Raw genomic sequence first — 17864 nt, forward strand, 5'->3', positions numbered from 1 at the left:
GCTAGAATCTTCAGTTTTTCCAGATGATGGTGATAATTCTGTGTTCTAGTTAGTTTTATTGCTTCATAGCCAGTATCTCTCTTCTGGGATTGGCTTTGATCCTGTTCTCAGAGAGTAAATGTAGGAAAAAGTGTCATCATAACTAGATTAGACTAAAACTGGGGGCTCTGGCATGGGAGCTCTAGGTGCTGGTTCGAAGCTCTTTGGTGTTGCTCAGCCCTTAAAAGTGATTGGAGGGTTTCAGTCCAGATTATTTTCCTTCCTGTTCTTTAGAAAATTATGGATCTACTTTGCTATGGAAAATCTGTAAATGGACATCTGATGGAAGACAAACTTAGCTACTTCTGAGATTTTTTTTTTTTCTTGGCATTTGGTAGTTTCCCTCCAAGTTCAAGAGTAGCCGTGCTATTGTCTGCATTCTTCATCCAACTTGAGCTGAAGATCGTAATTTCCAAATAAATTACCCGTCTCTTCAAGAAATCATTTAAAAAACTTCAGCTAAAACTACTTCAGTGCTTTTGTTACAGTCCCTACATGTTCTTCAAAGAGTTAACATAACTAGAGGATATTTTGCATATAGAGGTAATTTACCTCATCTGCCAGTTCTCCAGAGCATGTCTCCATACATTGCTGAAAAGAAGTGTGTGGATTTATATATTTAAATGGGCTTCCTCCTTAATTTGGGCTCTGCAAAAAAGTTCTCATTCTTAGGTTCTTTTTGAAGAGTAATATGGGTCATATACGTATATTTGATACAGGCTTCAAGGCAAAATATAGATGGTCAGAGGGAGAATTAACAGCTCACCTTAGATTCAATATAACATCAATTTCTGACAACCTAAGTGAATGTCCAATTATCAGCCTCTTAGCTTTTTATTCTAGGTAGATTCTTTTGAACTTTCTAGTTGGAACTGCTCCCCTAAGAATAAATTATATATGTGTTGAAGTTACTGCTTTTGTTTCTTGCATGTCTTTATAATCCTTCATTCTGGTCCAAGGAGCATTGAATTAAATTGTACAAAGGGAAGAGATCCAGTAGGAGATGTGGAGAGCGACTGTAGAGGCTGATGGGGAAACATTCACACAGTTTAGTGACAAAGCAGAGACTTAGCAGAGAGAGCAGGAACAGTGTTTCTGTACAGGATTACTCCTGTAGTAAAGAACAGGCATTAGTCAAGTATCCTTATTTATCCATGCAACACTATAGGAACAGTCAAAATGTCATCACCTAAGTGTGATTAAAACAGGAGCAAAGGATGTGATTTCCAATAATAGCTTAAAAAAATCTGTTTATAGTAATTATTTGATTTTTTTGGAGAATGTCTTCTAGTCATTATTACTGTGACACTGACTCCAACACACTTGGGGGCCAATATTCTGTAAATTGGGAACTGTAGAATATGTTACTATGCAGCAGTTCCCTTTTCAGGTAGTACTAAGCTTTACCCTGGCTGTTGCATGGACACTCGATGGTGAATGCAGGGCATTCCAAGTAAATTAGAAGCAGTACGTTTAGTTTCCTCTGTGCTATCTTGTGATTTCCCTGACAGCACCCTTGCTGATAGTTGCACTGACCTGTGGCTCATGCAGTGATTGCATAAAATTGTATATTAGTTGCCATAGTATGTGTTTCCTTCCCCAGCTGAGATTCTTTCTCCACCTTTTCACTCACAGTGGTGTATAACAGCTGAAATCAGATCACACTGGAAGCCTCAGCTCCTTTTGAGCAAGTCTATTGCTGTATATTGTCATTTTGTAATTGTGTCAGGAATCAATGGAGGCTTTTTTTTTTTTTACAGAACAAGAACAGGCTGAAATCTCAAGTTAGACTCAATTTACTTGAAATAGTTCTTTGTATTTCAGATTAAATCTTGATTGTTGTAGCACTCATGTTACTATTAATAGCTGAAAATAAAGTTTGATTTTTGTCAGTTGTGTTGAAAAGACCTTAAATACTCTCTAGTTTTGGCAAGCTTTGATCAGTGTTTTCCCTACAAATGAGCCAGAGACTCACTCCTGGGCAAACCTCCTTGTTTTCCTTATTTCTGTTTTAGCATAGCTCTTTTGAAAACAAATTTCCATTTGATAAACCAAGCTGCTTAGAGCTTATCCTCTTCTTTCTTAGGAAGTTGCCAATTTGCATCTTATTTGACAGTCCTTCTTTAAAATTGGCTCTGCTTTTCTGGAAGAAGATAGCAGATTTTCCACAGGAGTTTGTTTTTTAATCCCTTCCCTGTTTTTCCAGCAAGCATATTTCAGCAGCTTTAATTTGTCAGTAACCCACTTCTGAGTCAGCTCTGCTTTATGTGCTTAAGTTTTCTTTTCTTTTGCTCTAGCATGAAGATGTAGGCTCTCTCTCCTTTTAATTATAATAAGGTAGATAATTCTCAATCTGCCAAGTCTTTTGCTTTTCACTATCGAAAGAATTTCTGAAAGGGGGTTGATTTAAATATAGCTTTTTGTTGCAATTTAATTGTGACTTTTCATACAATAATTATTAAAAAAGTTCATCATCTTCAATTACATTCTGCCTCCTGCCACATAAGGGCCCTCTTGGAGGCTGTTTTCACCACTGTATCTCCATGGAGGTGGCAGGTGGGAGTGAGTTTATTCCACTTACATGCTGTGAGTCAGCTCCATCTGAGAGCCCAACATTTATTTTAACACACCACTCAGCTAATAGGCCTTGCTGGCTGCAGGATACATTAATTTAGGCCCAACATTTTGCTAACATCACTAAGTAGCTTCTGGACTGTGTCATGTCAGTGCCCAGATGAAGACAACCTCCATGCAGGTGGAGTGAGTGCAACTGCTTGCACCTGTGTTTGGAAACACACACTGATTTTTTCAGCGATAGTGTTGGTAGACCACAAACTTTGCCTTTCCAGCCTTTCCCAGAATGATCTCAGCAATTTCTAGGTTGTTCTGTTAGAGACCAAATCTTTGAAACTGAGCTAATCCTGTCTGGCTTGATAAACAAAGTTTACTCAGACCAGGATAAATTTAAAATCGGAATTTCATCAAACTTTATATCAAAACTCAAACACTAGACTTACTGCTTTGGATTCCCCTTCAGAGTATGAGAAACAATGTGAATGTAGCAGACTGCACCCTCACACCTGTCTCCTTTGAAACTTCTTTTGTCTTTACAGAAGACCAAGCTGCATATGAGCTTGAGTGTTCTGTTTTTTTAAATTCTAGAAGTATTTTTAGCCAGCCCGTAACAGTCTCTTACACTTGATTGGTATTGGTGCAGTTGCCAAGTTTGAATTAAAAGCTATAGTTTCTGGTCTCTTTTCCTCAAGAATCAAAAGAATGTTTTACATTTTAGCAGCATAACCACCATTTTACAACTCATTCAGTGTTTGTTTTTTTTTTCCAGACTTTGGAAATCTGGCCCTTACTGGCTTTAGCTGGACTACTGACTCGGTGGAAATATTCCCATTAATTTTAAATAGAATCAATCCCAATGTATTCTGAATTAACAAGTAGCAAATTGGGAGAATGGGACAAAACCATTTTACCATCTTCTTGTCAGTAAAAACATATTAACACTTGATAAAGTTGGTATAAAGTTTTCAGTTGGTAATAATAGAGTTATTCAGGTAGAGATGGATGAATATCATATCCGAGAAATGAATATGAGATTGCTATTAGGATCAACCTTAAGATTTGCCATTTGTTAAGAACCTTGGGGCAAATGTTTTGAATATGTCAGCTGGGCTGTAAAAACACTACTCCAATCTATTTTCTAAAACACCTGGAAGGAGAGGCAATGAAAATTTCATACTCTCAACATAGCAGGAGTTTAGCTCAAGTTCCTGTCAACCCTGTTCAGTAAGCGTGACTGCAGGTTCATGGTACCAGGCTGGAAGAAATCCACTGGGTGATGTTTACATGCTAAAAAAATCTCAGTTCTGTACACTGATTATGATACTTACAGTTACCAATAAACATGGGATAACGCTACAGCAGGCTTGTGATATATAGCTATATTAAAATATTATTTACCTTTCAAAACCACACGATGAATCCAAAAGTTGAGGCATCAATGTTTTTGTGGCATCCTGAGCTCTAAAATTAGCCCTCCCTGTATACAGAACTTGCAGTGGAGGTTATGCTGTGGTTTGCTCAGCACCCACTGGGCTCCTTGAGAGAGGGTGCAGACTGTCTTGTGGTGAAGGAGAGTATTCCCACAGGTACTAGAAATGTTTTAAGCTATGTATGCTGACTCCACACCTATGCCGCAGATGTTACAGTTTTCTTGCACACCCCTGAACGGTCATGATTTAGCTGCCTGATGGAAGGAAAGGTGGTTTTTCAACTGTGTTAGTGACAGAAGGCTGGAAGGGTGTTAATGCAGAGGTCTTTCATTATACCTTTGTGATCCCTTTCAACCGATTTTTCTTATTGTTCAGTTTTCCTCATGTAAGTCAGAAATATCTTTATAGTTGATTCCAGGCTAAATTAATCCATGTCTATAAATTGCTTTGAGATCTTTTGATAGGAAGCATCCTGGAGCTACAATGCCCTTTTCTTGATAATTTTTTTTTATGGTCAGTTTTCAGGAGCAGGATAAAACATTGCTTTTACAACATTTTTCTCTACAGTGCTAACGAGAGTAGCTAAGGAGAAAGACCTCCATATTTAATCACTGTTTCAGGATTGCTCTGTTTTTAAAAGGAGCTTAACAGCTGAAACTCATGATTCTTTACAAGTGTCTTAGAGCAATTCAGGTTCTGTGAGTGACATTTCTCTAAGGCAGGCTTTTCAGTGGGAGGCTGCAGATTTCACAAAGTCTTTTGTTGTTCCAGTGTCAAGGTCAGGCAGCCTTCGTAGCTGACATGTAAAGAAATTCTAGCATATACAAAATCAACATAATAGTTGTCTTTGATGCCTTCAGGCAGTAGTAGTAGTTGGGTATAATTTTACATAGCTGACAATCATTCCATTGTGAAGTCCAGGAAAAAAGCCTTTCATCAGTGCTGCTTCCTTCTTACAATTATTGTTTTAGTTTAGTGTTATTGTAGATCGACCTTCTATTTTATTCCATATAATTATTCTGTCACCTATTGATATCGGAAAGCAATCTGTATTAGTACTGAATGGTAGCTTCTACTTTGTCGTGTCTGCTCAGGGAGAGCAAATAGTTTTGAACTGTCACTGTATATTCATGATTGCATCTTTTTTTTCTGAACCATAACCAATCAGGGAAAAAAATGCCTTCCTAGTTGCTGCCGGTGTTAATCCATTCATTAGCTGGCAAAGTTGATGAATGAGTAATCTCTCTAGAAGCTGAGCATGCTACCTCTCCAGTGCAGAGAGGGTGACCTGATTATAACCGGTGTGATGTGAGTGACGGTTCAGCTTGCTGCTGTTGTTCTGGAGTTGGATCAATGCTAATAAAGGGTGGAATGAAGAAGGGTTATAGAAGCAATAATGATCTCACCAAGGGCTTTCAGGCAGTGAAGAAGAGCACAGTTTTACTTTCAGCACTTCTCACATATTAAACTATTAGCCAAGTCACTTTTTCTTTAAACTGAGAATAAACAGTCTCTGTAAGTGCACTATGTACCTTGTCAGATTTACAGTCTTAGCCTTAGTCGCCTAAAGACCAACTCTTAAACAACTAATCCAGCAGTAATCCTCTGAAGCGCTAGCTTTGTAATGTCTCAGTGGGACACATCTTAGGTACAATTAATACCCTAAAGTCAAGGCTATGTTTTACAAGATAGGAGCACTTGTGACGAGTACATATGTGACTTGATATCTGGAATCCCTAGGGGATTATATGTTTGTGCCCTGAAATGTGGTTAGGTTTATAATAAATTGTTGTCAGGTTCAGGAAGCCCTATATGTACACTGATTTGAATGCAGTTATTTGCACAACACATTCAGCAGAGAAAAATAAGGGCTGCTGTTACAGATCTGCTCCACGAATAACAGGCTGGATGTAGATAGGTAACATTTGAGGGGTTTTCTGTCCTATTCAAATTTGATAACAGCTCTTTCAAGGCTGTTATTTCTCCTTGTTGTCAAAATATTTTTACTAATGTGGTTACAATGAGCTGCTGAGATAATACTTTTAGTAGAAAGAGTATGGTGTTACCATAGTTGGTCTTAATTGTCTGCATTAGGTAATTTCCAGCATGAAACAAGAAAAACGTCAATTGGGACAGACCCTAGTAAAACCAGATACCTGCAATTTCAGTAATTGCTCCAATTTGTAGAGGTTTATAAGGATGCATTTGTTGTGTGACATTCACATCTATTTCATGTTTGCAGTTAACAAATAAATATAATGCAATATAGTATCCTATTATAAGCAACCTAATGGATTTAAATAAAAAGGCAAAATAGTTTCCAGTGTGATTACATTGAGTGCCATGGTATCATACTGGAAATGCTCTGTAGAATTTGAAGAACACAGAAGGAAATATGCCAAAAGCACAATAGTTATGCAATGAATTCTTTAAAATCATCTACATTGTTGGTACTGAGAAGAAAAAAAATACATATATAATCCCTCTGGCTCTGTGAGACCCAGAAATAACAGTTATTTAAGTTTTCTTTAAAGCCATTTTCACAAAAACTGGGAATTAAGGCACTGGTTTCTTGAACTATCAGTATCACCAATGCTTTTTTCCCCACTTCTTTCTTCATTGGAGATGCGAGAGTAACAACTTTGTGTGAGTGACAATACATAGGGCTCTGTCTGTTCTATATATTCCAGAGAAACATAAAACACATGAGATTGTATTTTCAAAGGTAGGGGGACATGGCATTTCCATATATAAAGGAACGTATTGAAGAAATCCCTAATTGAGACAAAGGTGCAATGAAAAATAGTTTGCGTTCATGTAATTATTGACCATTAATTAATGACCAAGTACTGACACAAGACTGAGTTTAGATTGCCTTGGCAAGCTTTATACTTGTGTCTTAGCTCCTCATAGCTGTGTTTTCTACTTGTCTCTGTGATCAAAATACGAGTTCTGGGAACTCCCTGAAATTCTGATGTGTGGAACCAAATGACACATCAGTGTGATTGAACTGGATCCAGCAGCTTCATGGACTAGCAGTATAAGGGCTCATTTTGAGTCGGGCGCTCTCAAGTATATTAGGCACATGCTTTCCCTGGGATTGCACAAGTATTTACTAAGAATGATGAAAACTTGCTAATTTTCTAATCTTTGTCCAGTTCTTTAAAACTGATCCTGCCTGACTGTGTCCTCTCTGTGCTGTCGGGCAGATTCCCCTTCTGCTTCTTTCCTCTCTACTTCTGTCTGCATTTCTGCCCCCTCTGCTCCCTACAGGTGCTGCCAGCGAGAACACTGACAATACAAATCTCATGCCTAGCAAGTCATTCCTGTGGACAGTAGACCTATGCTTTTCAGGCATACTGAGTACAAAGTCTCATTCAGACTTTCAGGTTCCAGCATGAGCATCTCTGCTAGCATGGGAGATCTTAAAAGAAACCAGAGAGTGTAGATTTCTGACATAATAATTTGAGGGGCATCCAGTTATCAGCAAACTATTTTCCCTGTATTTCTTAACTCCAGCCCCAGTATAACTAAGACTTTCTGCAGTGTACCTTTTCTCTATTTCCTCTGACAAGTAATTTATTACAGGTTTAAAAGGAATGAAAATAACATTAATTAATTAGCATACTAAGCCTTAAACCAAAACTTTAAATCTCTTTTAGTATGTTCAGGTTGTCTCTGTTTTATAGCTCAACAGAATTTGGAAGCATGGGTTAAAATAATACAAAACACATAAAAATTAGTTATAAAAAGAATTAACAGTTTAATTTAATTGGTTTCACATTTGCATTGAGAAAGGCAATAGAGCAAAATTGCCACCTGTAATTACTAAAATGTAATTTTGTTTATTCGTTATTTTCAGCTCATTCTACCTGTCAGAAAGGAGAAAAATGGAAAAAGCTAAGCAGCATTTTAAAAATCAATGTTTATTTAAACAACATTATGAATGCCGAAATGCCTTCAGGATATATGGACTTTATGAGACACTGTAGCATTTAGTATTAGTATTGAATTTATAGGCCATAGAAGAAGGAGAATAGTGATTAATTGTTAAGAATGAAAAATACCTTTGTGTCACATTTCCTGCCTTTTTTGTGTACCCTTTCCTCCACCATCTCCTACCTTAAAAAATTCAGTAACAGGCCTTGTTGGCAAAAATTATGATAAACCAGATGAAAAAGATTCAGCAATTTACTGCAGTCATCTTAAAAGTCAGATATCCTTGATTTATTGAATTTTCAAACCTTCTAATGCAGTGCTATTTGGTCATCATCCAGGCTTCAGCTTTCCATGCTTACAGTCATATGACCTGAAAAGCTTAAATTAGAGTATTCTCTACCAGAAGAAAAAACAAGTAAAATCTTGGGAACCTGAACTTTGCCACCATCTTCTGCTCCAATCTGGATTTAATTGTAATTCAAAGAAGTTTTGATGGCAAATACTAACAGGTGTTTATTACTAAACAACAGGCACTTAAGTGTTGGACATCATCACTTTTTCGTCCCAAAGTAAGAAATAGTTGCCAAGACTGAATTAGTGATGTTATCATGCTTCAGCAGAGCAAGAGGAACTTCTTTTGAATTTCCTTCCTGAAACTGTTTACCTCTCACACAAATAGAGCATTGGGTACGCTTTAACTTTTGTAAGTACTATAATAATTCATTAACCATAATCGAGTCAGTCATCAAGCAATATAACCTAAACACACTTCTCATGAGGCTGCGATATTCTGAAGGAGAAAATATATTGTGCTATTTAGAACATTCTGCCTTCCTGAAACATCAGACATGTTAATTTCAAAACCAGTGAAATGATGTCTCTGCTTTTCTCCCATCTGTTCCACCCAATAGATTTTTGAGTGCTGAATACCGTGAAGCCTGGGTAATTACCTTTTTTCTTCCTGTTTTCTGATGGGTGTAATGCCGTTGTCACTGAGACGTTTGGGGATATACTGATATGTGCTATATATTTAATAATGAATCAATATGATTGTTTCACACACAAGTTTTGCATATATTGCTAGTAAGAGCAGTATTTGATTTGCAGATTTTAATGTTCATTCTGATGCAGATTTTCTGTTTTCATGAATGCTTTTCTGACTTATTGGTGAAAGGGATTGCAAGGAAAAAAAAAATAGTATTAGTAAGAAGACTGGATTTTGTTTTGATTCCAATTTAGAATACAAATTTTACAGACTCAAGAGCCTAAACATTTGTTTGTGCCATGGGACAAGTCTTAAATGAGGCAAAATTATTAACCGCTGTTGAATTTACTGTGTTTTTGTGGTAAACTTCTGAAAAGTGTCTGAGATACAGGTCCTTTTAAATTAGAACACATTGTACTGCTAACCATCTGAAGCTTAGGGAAGATTAAGCAGAGATGGGCTACACTTGTAAGCCCATCCCCTTCCTGTTCTGTACCAAATATGGTCCATGGTTGCACAGTACATAGTCCAAATGTAGTCTTATCCTAGAGATTCACTTCAATGACAGTTTAAATAGCAAAACATTAAAACTCATCCTAAGATCTTCATTATCACCTGGTCTAGCATTTAACAGGTTTTCTCTAACACACCGCATGTTTCTTCTGTCTCAACTGCATCTTTATACTCTAGCTGGTGTTAATAAGCTGTGATGCTGACATGAGGGAAGAATACCTAATGCCAGAGAAGCTGTACTGTTCTTTGTGAAGCCCTATAAATTCAGTGACTCCTGATGTCCAGGTTTTGAAATGCATGTATGCATCTCAAAATTACATGTTATGCTGGAGTTCCTGTAGGCTGACATATTCGGTCCCTGCACTTTTCTTGCTGCTGCACTCTGTCAGTGTGAATCTCTGGTGGCTGTAGCCTGCATTCACTAGATTTCTTGGGGTATCAAGAAGAAGCAAGGTTTAAAGGATTTCGGTGCTTTGTCTTATACATGCTTCTATTTAAATCTTTTGGCCAAAGCTTTTATTTTTCTTTGTTAGTGTTTAAAATAATAAAATAATCTGTTGCTTTCATGGAAATTAATGTTTCATTGTGATATTCACTCAAACTGGAGTCATGCCAACTCTTTACGCCCGAATCCTTGCTTTTGCAATATAAGTATTCTTCCATCTTTCTCACCTCTCCAAATAAATTACACTGGCTATAGTATTTGTTAATCAGATTTATATTGTACTGGCACTGTGTCCTGTGAAACCCTGGCTGCAGATTCTTGCACTGATACACTGGCAACAAGAAAGCTGACAGCTGACCGTTTTTCAGGAAAATATAGTCTTTCTACATGTAAACAAAGGGACAGATTTGAGTCTGAGCTACACCATTGTAAATATGAGAATATCAGTGGGTGTCAAAGGAATTCTTTTGAACTCAGAAGTGTGAATCAGTGCACATTCTGCTTATACAGCTAGTTTTAATATCAGGGCAACAGTTGGAAGAAATGTTTGTTTTGTTTTGTTTTTGTGAAATAATCCTGTGATGGTGTCACAAATGGTTTTATATTATTTCAAACAGAAATGGTTGCTTTATCAGATATATCATGATTGGAACTGGGGTTGAATATGTGATGCAGATTTTAAGATTTAGTGACAATTCCAATATTGATTTAGGGGGAAAAAGGTCTATCAGAAAACTATGTACTCATTTGTACATTCATTCATGCTTTTATCTGTGGACTAACGTCTAGTATCCAGTTGGCTGACATATGATAACATGGTGCAAAATAATTTTTAAAAGTGGCTGTATGATTCTGCAGTATTTTAGTGTTTATTTCATCTCAGTGAAGGGCAGAAATGCAACTTTTAAGGGAAGCTTGGAACAGGCTGAGTTCATTAAATGGAGCACTGACAGTGAGATGAAACCACTCTTTGCTTCATATGGATTTCAGCCTCACTTACAGGAGAGTTATTATTATTTATTTATGCTCCAGAACCCTGCAACAAAGATGTCTGTTGCATATTCTTTAATCATTCTACAGGCAGAATTTGCATATGATATCAAAACCCAGATCATATAATATATGTAATAAATTGCAGTGCAAAGCAGTTATGAGAATGCGACCCCCAGAGCAGGTTTTGGGACACTTAATTTGTTTTAGAGCCCTATCTAAGTGCCTAAATAAATGCTTGAATTTTCAGAGCTTCTGAGCAGACCTAATCTGCTTTGAAGTCATGGGAAACCGCAGAGTGGTCTTGGTGCACAGAAATTGATAAAGATGAGAAAAAAAAATAGCTTCATTTCCTGACTTAATTCAATGCTTCAGCCACAGGATTATCCTTTTGCTTGTACACAATCAGAACCAAATGTATTAGATGGAAGTGGTGTACCTGAATAAATGAAAAATGAAAAGTTTTTCACAATTCTAGAATTTGTGACATGGCCTGCTCTGTGTTTTTATACTTTGCTTTAATTTGCTTGCTTATAAGGCTGTTCCGTGACAGCCTTCTTCATACAAATGTAACTTTTTTCTGTAAGAAGTCCCACTGATTTGTAAAAAAAGGGTGGACAGTGTGTAGGTTTTACTAGTTTACAATAAGCAGTATCATAGAATACAGATGTTAGAGGAGATAGGGGTGACAGATTTACAGCTAATTCGTTGATCTACTAAATGTGGTATAGAATACTTTCAGTACTTTATGGAGAGTATCTGTACATGGCTTTTTAATGAAAATAATTCCATCATTTCTTGTGGAAGGTATCTCACTTATTAGTAATCTTTTAGGCAGAAGTAGATTGCAGTCTGTTGAAATAAGGAAATGAGCAAGGGGCATCAAAGTAATTGTTTAAAACTGAGACTTAGGGGGTGAAAGGGCATTGATGATAATCAAATGCTGTTGCAAAATCTGCCTTCATGAGTGGAATAGTGACCCAGGACTGGCATTAGCAAATGTTACTGTTCAAGAGTGTCTTCATGAATAGAGACAAAAAAGCACTGCCAATTTGATATCCTTGTGGATTCTATCCATGGAACTTACTAATTTAGAGTTAAATGAATTTTGCGCTTTTAATCAGAGATTCAGTCTCAGGCCTACTACAGAGCAGAAATGTACATTGATACGAATAGCAAAGATAAATAAGTTTTTTCTTCATGTTGGTTACAAAACACCTGAATTAAAGGAATTGTATTAAGACTGTGCATTCCACATCTGAATAGTTAGGAAATGCTAGAGTAAAGACTGCAGGTGCACATATGTGCACAATCTTTTCCTTAGATCGTGCTGCCCACCACTAGTCAGAACGCACATTGTGCATAAACATATAATGCTAGATCTGCTCTTCTAAGTTCTCAACCTACAATGAAGTTTAGGCACATGAATACTGCTCAGTCCTACAGAGCACTCAAGCTGTCTCCATGCTAGCACTACTTAATCCAAAGTGTGTCAGGTTTGGCCTGACAAATCTTTGTTGCTTAAGCAGCTAAAATGCTCAGAAGCACCTTATTGGGGTAGAAAAGTGCCTATTCTGTGCAAAAGTTCCATTGCCTTCTAGGTTTATGGGGATTGTTGCCTAAATTCAGGTAGTGAAGAGGCTTTTGAAGATGGACGTTAAGCCTGGAAAAAGGGTTCTGGGTATTTGCAGCTTGAGGAAGTTGGGACCCACATGTGCCACTGAAATGTGATTATTCTAGAAGGTAGCTTTGCAATGAAAAAAAAAAAGCAAAAGAAATTTTGAGGTACAATATGATATAAAAATGCTGGGAAACCATCATTTTTTTGGGATGACCAGGTGGATGATTTACAACTTGGACTACAATTTGATCAGTCCCTCAAAAAACTGTCTATCATGCATATCTATTTTGAAATTGGAGTTTAAAAAACTATGCTGATTCCATACATGTATACATTTCAGGTAAAGTATTTTTTCTGAATTTAAAACTTAAGTAAACCAGCATGAAGCTGTGTGGCAGAAACTAATCATGTATTCACTTATTACACGATTTCAGTAACAGTTCATGTTTAGACTAAAAGAGACTGCAAAATAATATCCAGAGAAGAGTTTTGAGCAGATCTACATTACAAAAAGCAGAAGAATGTTGCAGGCTTGTGGGTCATATGTATCAAAGTATAATTCCCCATGATGTCTCAAACTGGACATCCAGAAGTTTGCGTTTCGTTTACTGAAATACTGAATATTCTTTTTCTTCCCTTTAATTTAATTTTATTAATAATCCTGAAATAAGCATTGCCAAAATGGAAGCTTGGGATTTGTCTCTGGTTGCTTCATATGTGTTTGTTCTTAACAATGAACAATTTTTATTATCCTGCTTGTTGTTTTCATTCTCTTCCAAGTTCATGCCTTGCCGGTATGATTTTATTTTAATTTTCTGCCCTGCTTCTCATATCCCAGAAAAGTGTGTTGCACTACTTTTCCCCTTAGCTAGCCTAACCTTCCATTTCACTTCTCTGATAGATTTTAATTGCTTTTGGTGATATTTGAGTTCATTCTACAAAGCTCCTTACAAGGGATATTAATTGCAATAAAAAAAAAAATCCCAGTGTACCAGTTTGACATAATAATCTATAATGCTTGAATGGGCTTATAAAGAATACTGAAAATATGAATGCCAGCATGACCTACATGTGAGACAAAAGCTATCCCCTTAGGGAATGGAGATAATTTGCTTTAGTCTCATACATTATGCATCTCCTCTTTTACACCCCATTTCCATGAAAAATATTTTTTGTTATGTGTCAAAGAGCTGTTGAAGTTGTGAGTGGAGGATTAGGCTCAGTTTGTTGGCATGTTAACATATTGCTAGGATTTCTGCAGTCTTGGTTCTTTGTTTCGTATTACCTATTCATAATTTCTTTTTTGGTTGATCCTTTTCTCTGCGTATTCTCTTTCCTCCGTTATTCTTTGAAAAGTGAATGCTGCTGATTCCTTTTTATTGGGGAAGACGCGCAGAAATGGGAAACTTCATAAACAAAAAATATACTGTAAATGTTTCATTGGTGCAACCATGCCAGTGATTAATAGTTACCCAAACTATGTTAAAAATTCAAACATCATTTTGTTCTCACTGACCTCTCCAAAACTGATGGATTCCTTGACACACAGAGAGCAGGGCTGGCCTCTCATGAAGTTCTGTGTTGCCTCTTCAGACACCTTGCAGGATTTAATGAGCAGAACTTGTAGTTAAGAGAATAGTTCAAGGTTCAATGGGTATTCAACCTTATAAGCAGGAAATAATCTCTGCCACAACACTTAAGGAAATCATCCCTTTATGACAACTGAGTTGATAGGGATGGATTTTTCAGCTACTTTATACTGAAGATAAAGAGATATAGATTAGCACTGCACTAATTTGTTAGTATCCTCTATAATTTGTTGCATATTGCTTTCCTTTTTCAGGTTGTAAAATAAAAGAAATCAGAACAAGATCTTTGAAGGTCGTAGATCTCTAATTTTGCATTCCCCCGTCTTCTGAATAGATGTGTATTATATGGGTTAAATAGAAGAGAACTAGACAGTTTTCTACAAAGGAACATGCCATTAACCTCTGTAGTGGGAGCATGATATAGCAGGTTTTTTGTTTGTCTTTCTGAAGGTACCTATTTATTTAATTGAGACTTTTGCTGAGGTGCCTCCAAATTAAGTTTTTAATTTACAACCTTAACTATATCTCAACACATAGGATACTGGTATGAAAAATGTTAAATATAAAATATTACTTAAAAATTTAATAAGCTCTGCACACAAATGGTGTTCAGGTGAGCAAACTCCTTGAATGTCTATCTAGTTTACTAATTGTTGTGTTACGTATTTCGTGGACAGTAATATTTTTTTAGGCAATTGTGTTTATGGTGTGTTTCTTCTTAGGTTATTTATCATTCAACATTTTGAAAACACGATACCAGTATAACTGATGTATGTAACTGTGGACTAGAAGACATAGAGGATTTCATTTTTGTTCTAACATTATTCAGCAATACTCATTCGAATCTCTTATTTGCATATTTACATTTTATATTAATAGGCAAGTATTTTTTTGACTGTCAGCAAAAAGAGACATTCATGTCATTTTACCTTGTTCAATAATACTTACAGCATCTAATTTACCATAGAGGTGTTGAATTTGAGCATTATTCAAATCACAGTGTGGCATGTTTTATAGTGAAGGACCTGAATGAGTTGTTATTATGGTGCCATTGGCTAATATGAATGCTTTAAAATATATCACTTGTGTATTAACCAGAACATGAGAGAAAACACTGGATCACTGGCTTGCTATATGAAAATACAGAAGCAGCAGCCTGACAGTGTGAGGAAAGAGCGAAATCATCAGAGAGTGGCCTGTAAGGCTGTCAGACTCTGAATAATGTTTGAACAAGTGTGAATCAGGAATATTGTTAGATGATGCATGTGATGTACGGCAGCCTTATGCCACTTGTGGCATGGAAAAAACACTTTTCTCAGATGAGTTACTGTGTGTGTCTAAACCCTGAATATTATTCATCTGCAGCACACTGTGTTAACCGTGGTGTGCTGTATTTCCTGCCTCAGAAGTGAATATTTTGTAGGTTATTTTGGTAGCTGAAGTTCAGGTAGTTTGTTTTTTTGTATGTGTGTGTGTGTATGTGGTGTGGCTTTTTTGTTTTTTGTTTGGTTTGGTTTGGTTTGGTTGATTAGTTGGGTTTTTTTTGGGCTAACTTTATGATTTGGATTATGTGACAAAAGCTAATGGGGAATAGCAGCCACTTTTGATCTTGTGAGAATAACTGCAGTACTTACAGACTTACAGTGGCTAAACACATTATATTAGAGAAATTATTTTCTTTGAGGGCTAATCCTGATTGGCAGTTGTAGCTTCTAACAAGGTGTTAAATGCTACAGATTCCTGTTAACTTCAGTGGGAATAGTATTTAAGACTTTAAATTGCACTGGAGCACTGGATGCAGAAAATCTATGGTGTTTTTGATCAGGAAGGCATATCACGGCTTTGTCCTTTTTACTGTTGAAGAAATGAAATTCTTATTGAAGGATGTATTCTGTTCCCAAGGGTGTAATTCCAGTGTTGTGGTGTTTTTTTAACTTGTTCAAAATTCTTGTTACTGCATAATCAGTCATTTTCACTATGTGTTTCTGACGTATTTATCTCTTTAGCTGTTGTGTATATCTGCTCCCCTGTGCTTTTTTTGTACTTCTCCATATTCTTGAAACATCCTCTTTCCTTTTATGCCTGGATCACTCTCATTCTCTTTAAAACTTGTTGTCTTTTTCAACATTATTACAAATAATCTATAGTATTCTCTTCCTGCTCCTGGCAATTAAAACACAAAGAAAAAACTGACCCCATTAAAAAAAGGACACAAAAGAAATTATACATGATATACTCACTTGACAAGCCATCACCTCTAAAGAAAAATATTCCTTCTATTGTTATCTCTTGTCCTTTCTTATTCCCCACCACGTCTGTTAAGATTATTTATGGTTGTTATGACTTTCAAATCCTTCAGCTCCTGTTTACATGAAAGTAGGAAGGATTTTCAGAGGCACAAATGGTGGATACACACCCAGTTCTTATAGAAAAGATTGATTTCTGTTCCATATGGGTACACAAACAGCAGGGTATTTGCAGCTCTTTCTCATTGTCAGGAGGGATTTTGCTGGTTTGGACACTAAACTTAAGGAAGATCCCAACAGGAGAGGATGGCCCCCTATGTCTGTGATCAATATCCTTTGTTCACGGCAATTTGTAACTGTACTTTGCCTATAAATATATGCTGTTCTGTTTATGTAGTAGTCCTGGTTTAACCTCAGCCAGCAAATAAACACTATACAGCCACTTGCTCACTACCCCCCAGTGGGATGTGGAAAAGAATCAGGAGGGTAATAGTAAGAAAACTCATGGGTTGAGATAAAAACAGTTTAATAAGTAAAGCAAAAACCACACACAAGCAAAGCAAAACAAGGGATTCATTCGCTGCTTCCCATGGGCAGGCAGGTGTTCAGCCATCTCCAGGACAGCAGGGCTTCTTCACATGTAATGGTGACTTGGGAAGACAAATACCATCACTCTGAGTGTCTACCTCTTCGTTCTTGCTCTAGCTTTTATACTGAGCACGATATCCTATGATCTGGAACAGCCCTTTGGCCAGTTGGGGTCAGCTGTCCCAGCCATGACCTTGTCACGGAGGCACCCTGAGGTTAGTTTAAGGGACAACAGGGTCCAAAACAACTATTATTAAACCGGTGAGAAACAGGGTTTTAGCACTCCAAAAGTGACTTGAATACAGGTATGGATATCAGTTGAGGAAAATTATTAAGGGGCAGAAACTAATACAACAGGCGGTCCACAGTGTGCATGCACATGGCTTCACCCAAAACAATGCCAGAGCCGTCTCTGAGTCCGGGAGGAGTACGCACTTGCCTAAACACGGTGTGGGGTTATTTTAAAGAGATACACGTACTCATAGTGAGTACGGGAAGTGTACACTCGCGATTGTGCGAGGGTAAATTTATAATAAACTCGCAATCCTGCGAGGGTAAATTTACTTACACGTGCAAATGTGCATGGAATATTACACATGCTTATGTGGAAGCACAGGAAGTAAAATACACTCATGATTGTGCGAGGAAATAATTTATACACGTGCTGGTATTGAGCATGGAAAGCTACACGTGCAAATGTGCACGGAAAGCACACGTGCTTGTATTAAACACGAAAAGTACACGTGCAAATGTGCATGGAAAGTTACATGTGCTTATGTGGAAGCACGGGAGGAAAATACATCCATGATTATGTGAGGATTAATTTTACACATGCACATATTGAGCATGGAAAGTTACATGTGCATGTGTGCATGGAAAGTATAAATACACTTGCAATCCTGCGA

The 17864-nt window shown here is 37.0% G+C and overlaps 1 long non-coding RNA gene across 2 annotated transcripts in view; it reads left to right on the forward strand.

Annotated features, from left to right (window-relative positions):
* LOC110357842 (uncharacterized) overlaps window positions 1–17864 on the forward strand; it is a 136142-nt gene that overhangs the window by 70893 nt on the left and 47385 nt on the right. The window contains exon 1 of one of the 2 annotated variants that reach the window (XR_010472230.1): window positions 906–8924. The exons of the other annotated variant lie outside the window; for it this stretch is intronic. This is a non-coding gene — a long non-coding RNA (uncharacterized LOC110357842). Of the gene's footprint in view, window positions 1–905; window positions 8925–17864 lie in introns of those variants that run through there. 2 annotated transcript variants of the gene reach the window in all.

Source organism: Columba livia, chromosome 4 (genome assembly GCF_036013475.1).
Source record: "Columba livia isolate bColLiv1 breed racing homer chromosome 4, bColLiv1.pat.W.v2, whole genome shotgun sequence".
Lineage (NCBI taxonomy): Eukaryota > Metazoa > Chordata > Aves > Columbiformes > Columbidae > Columba > Columba livia.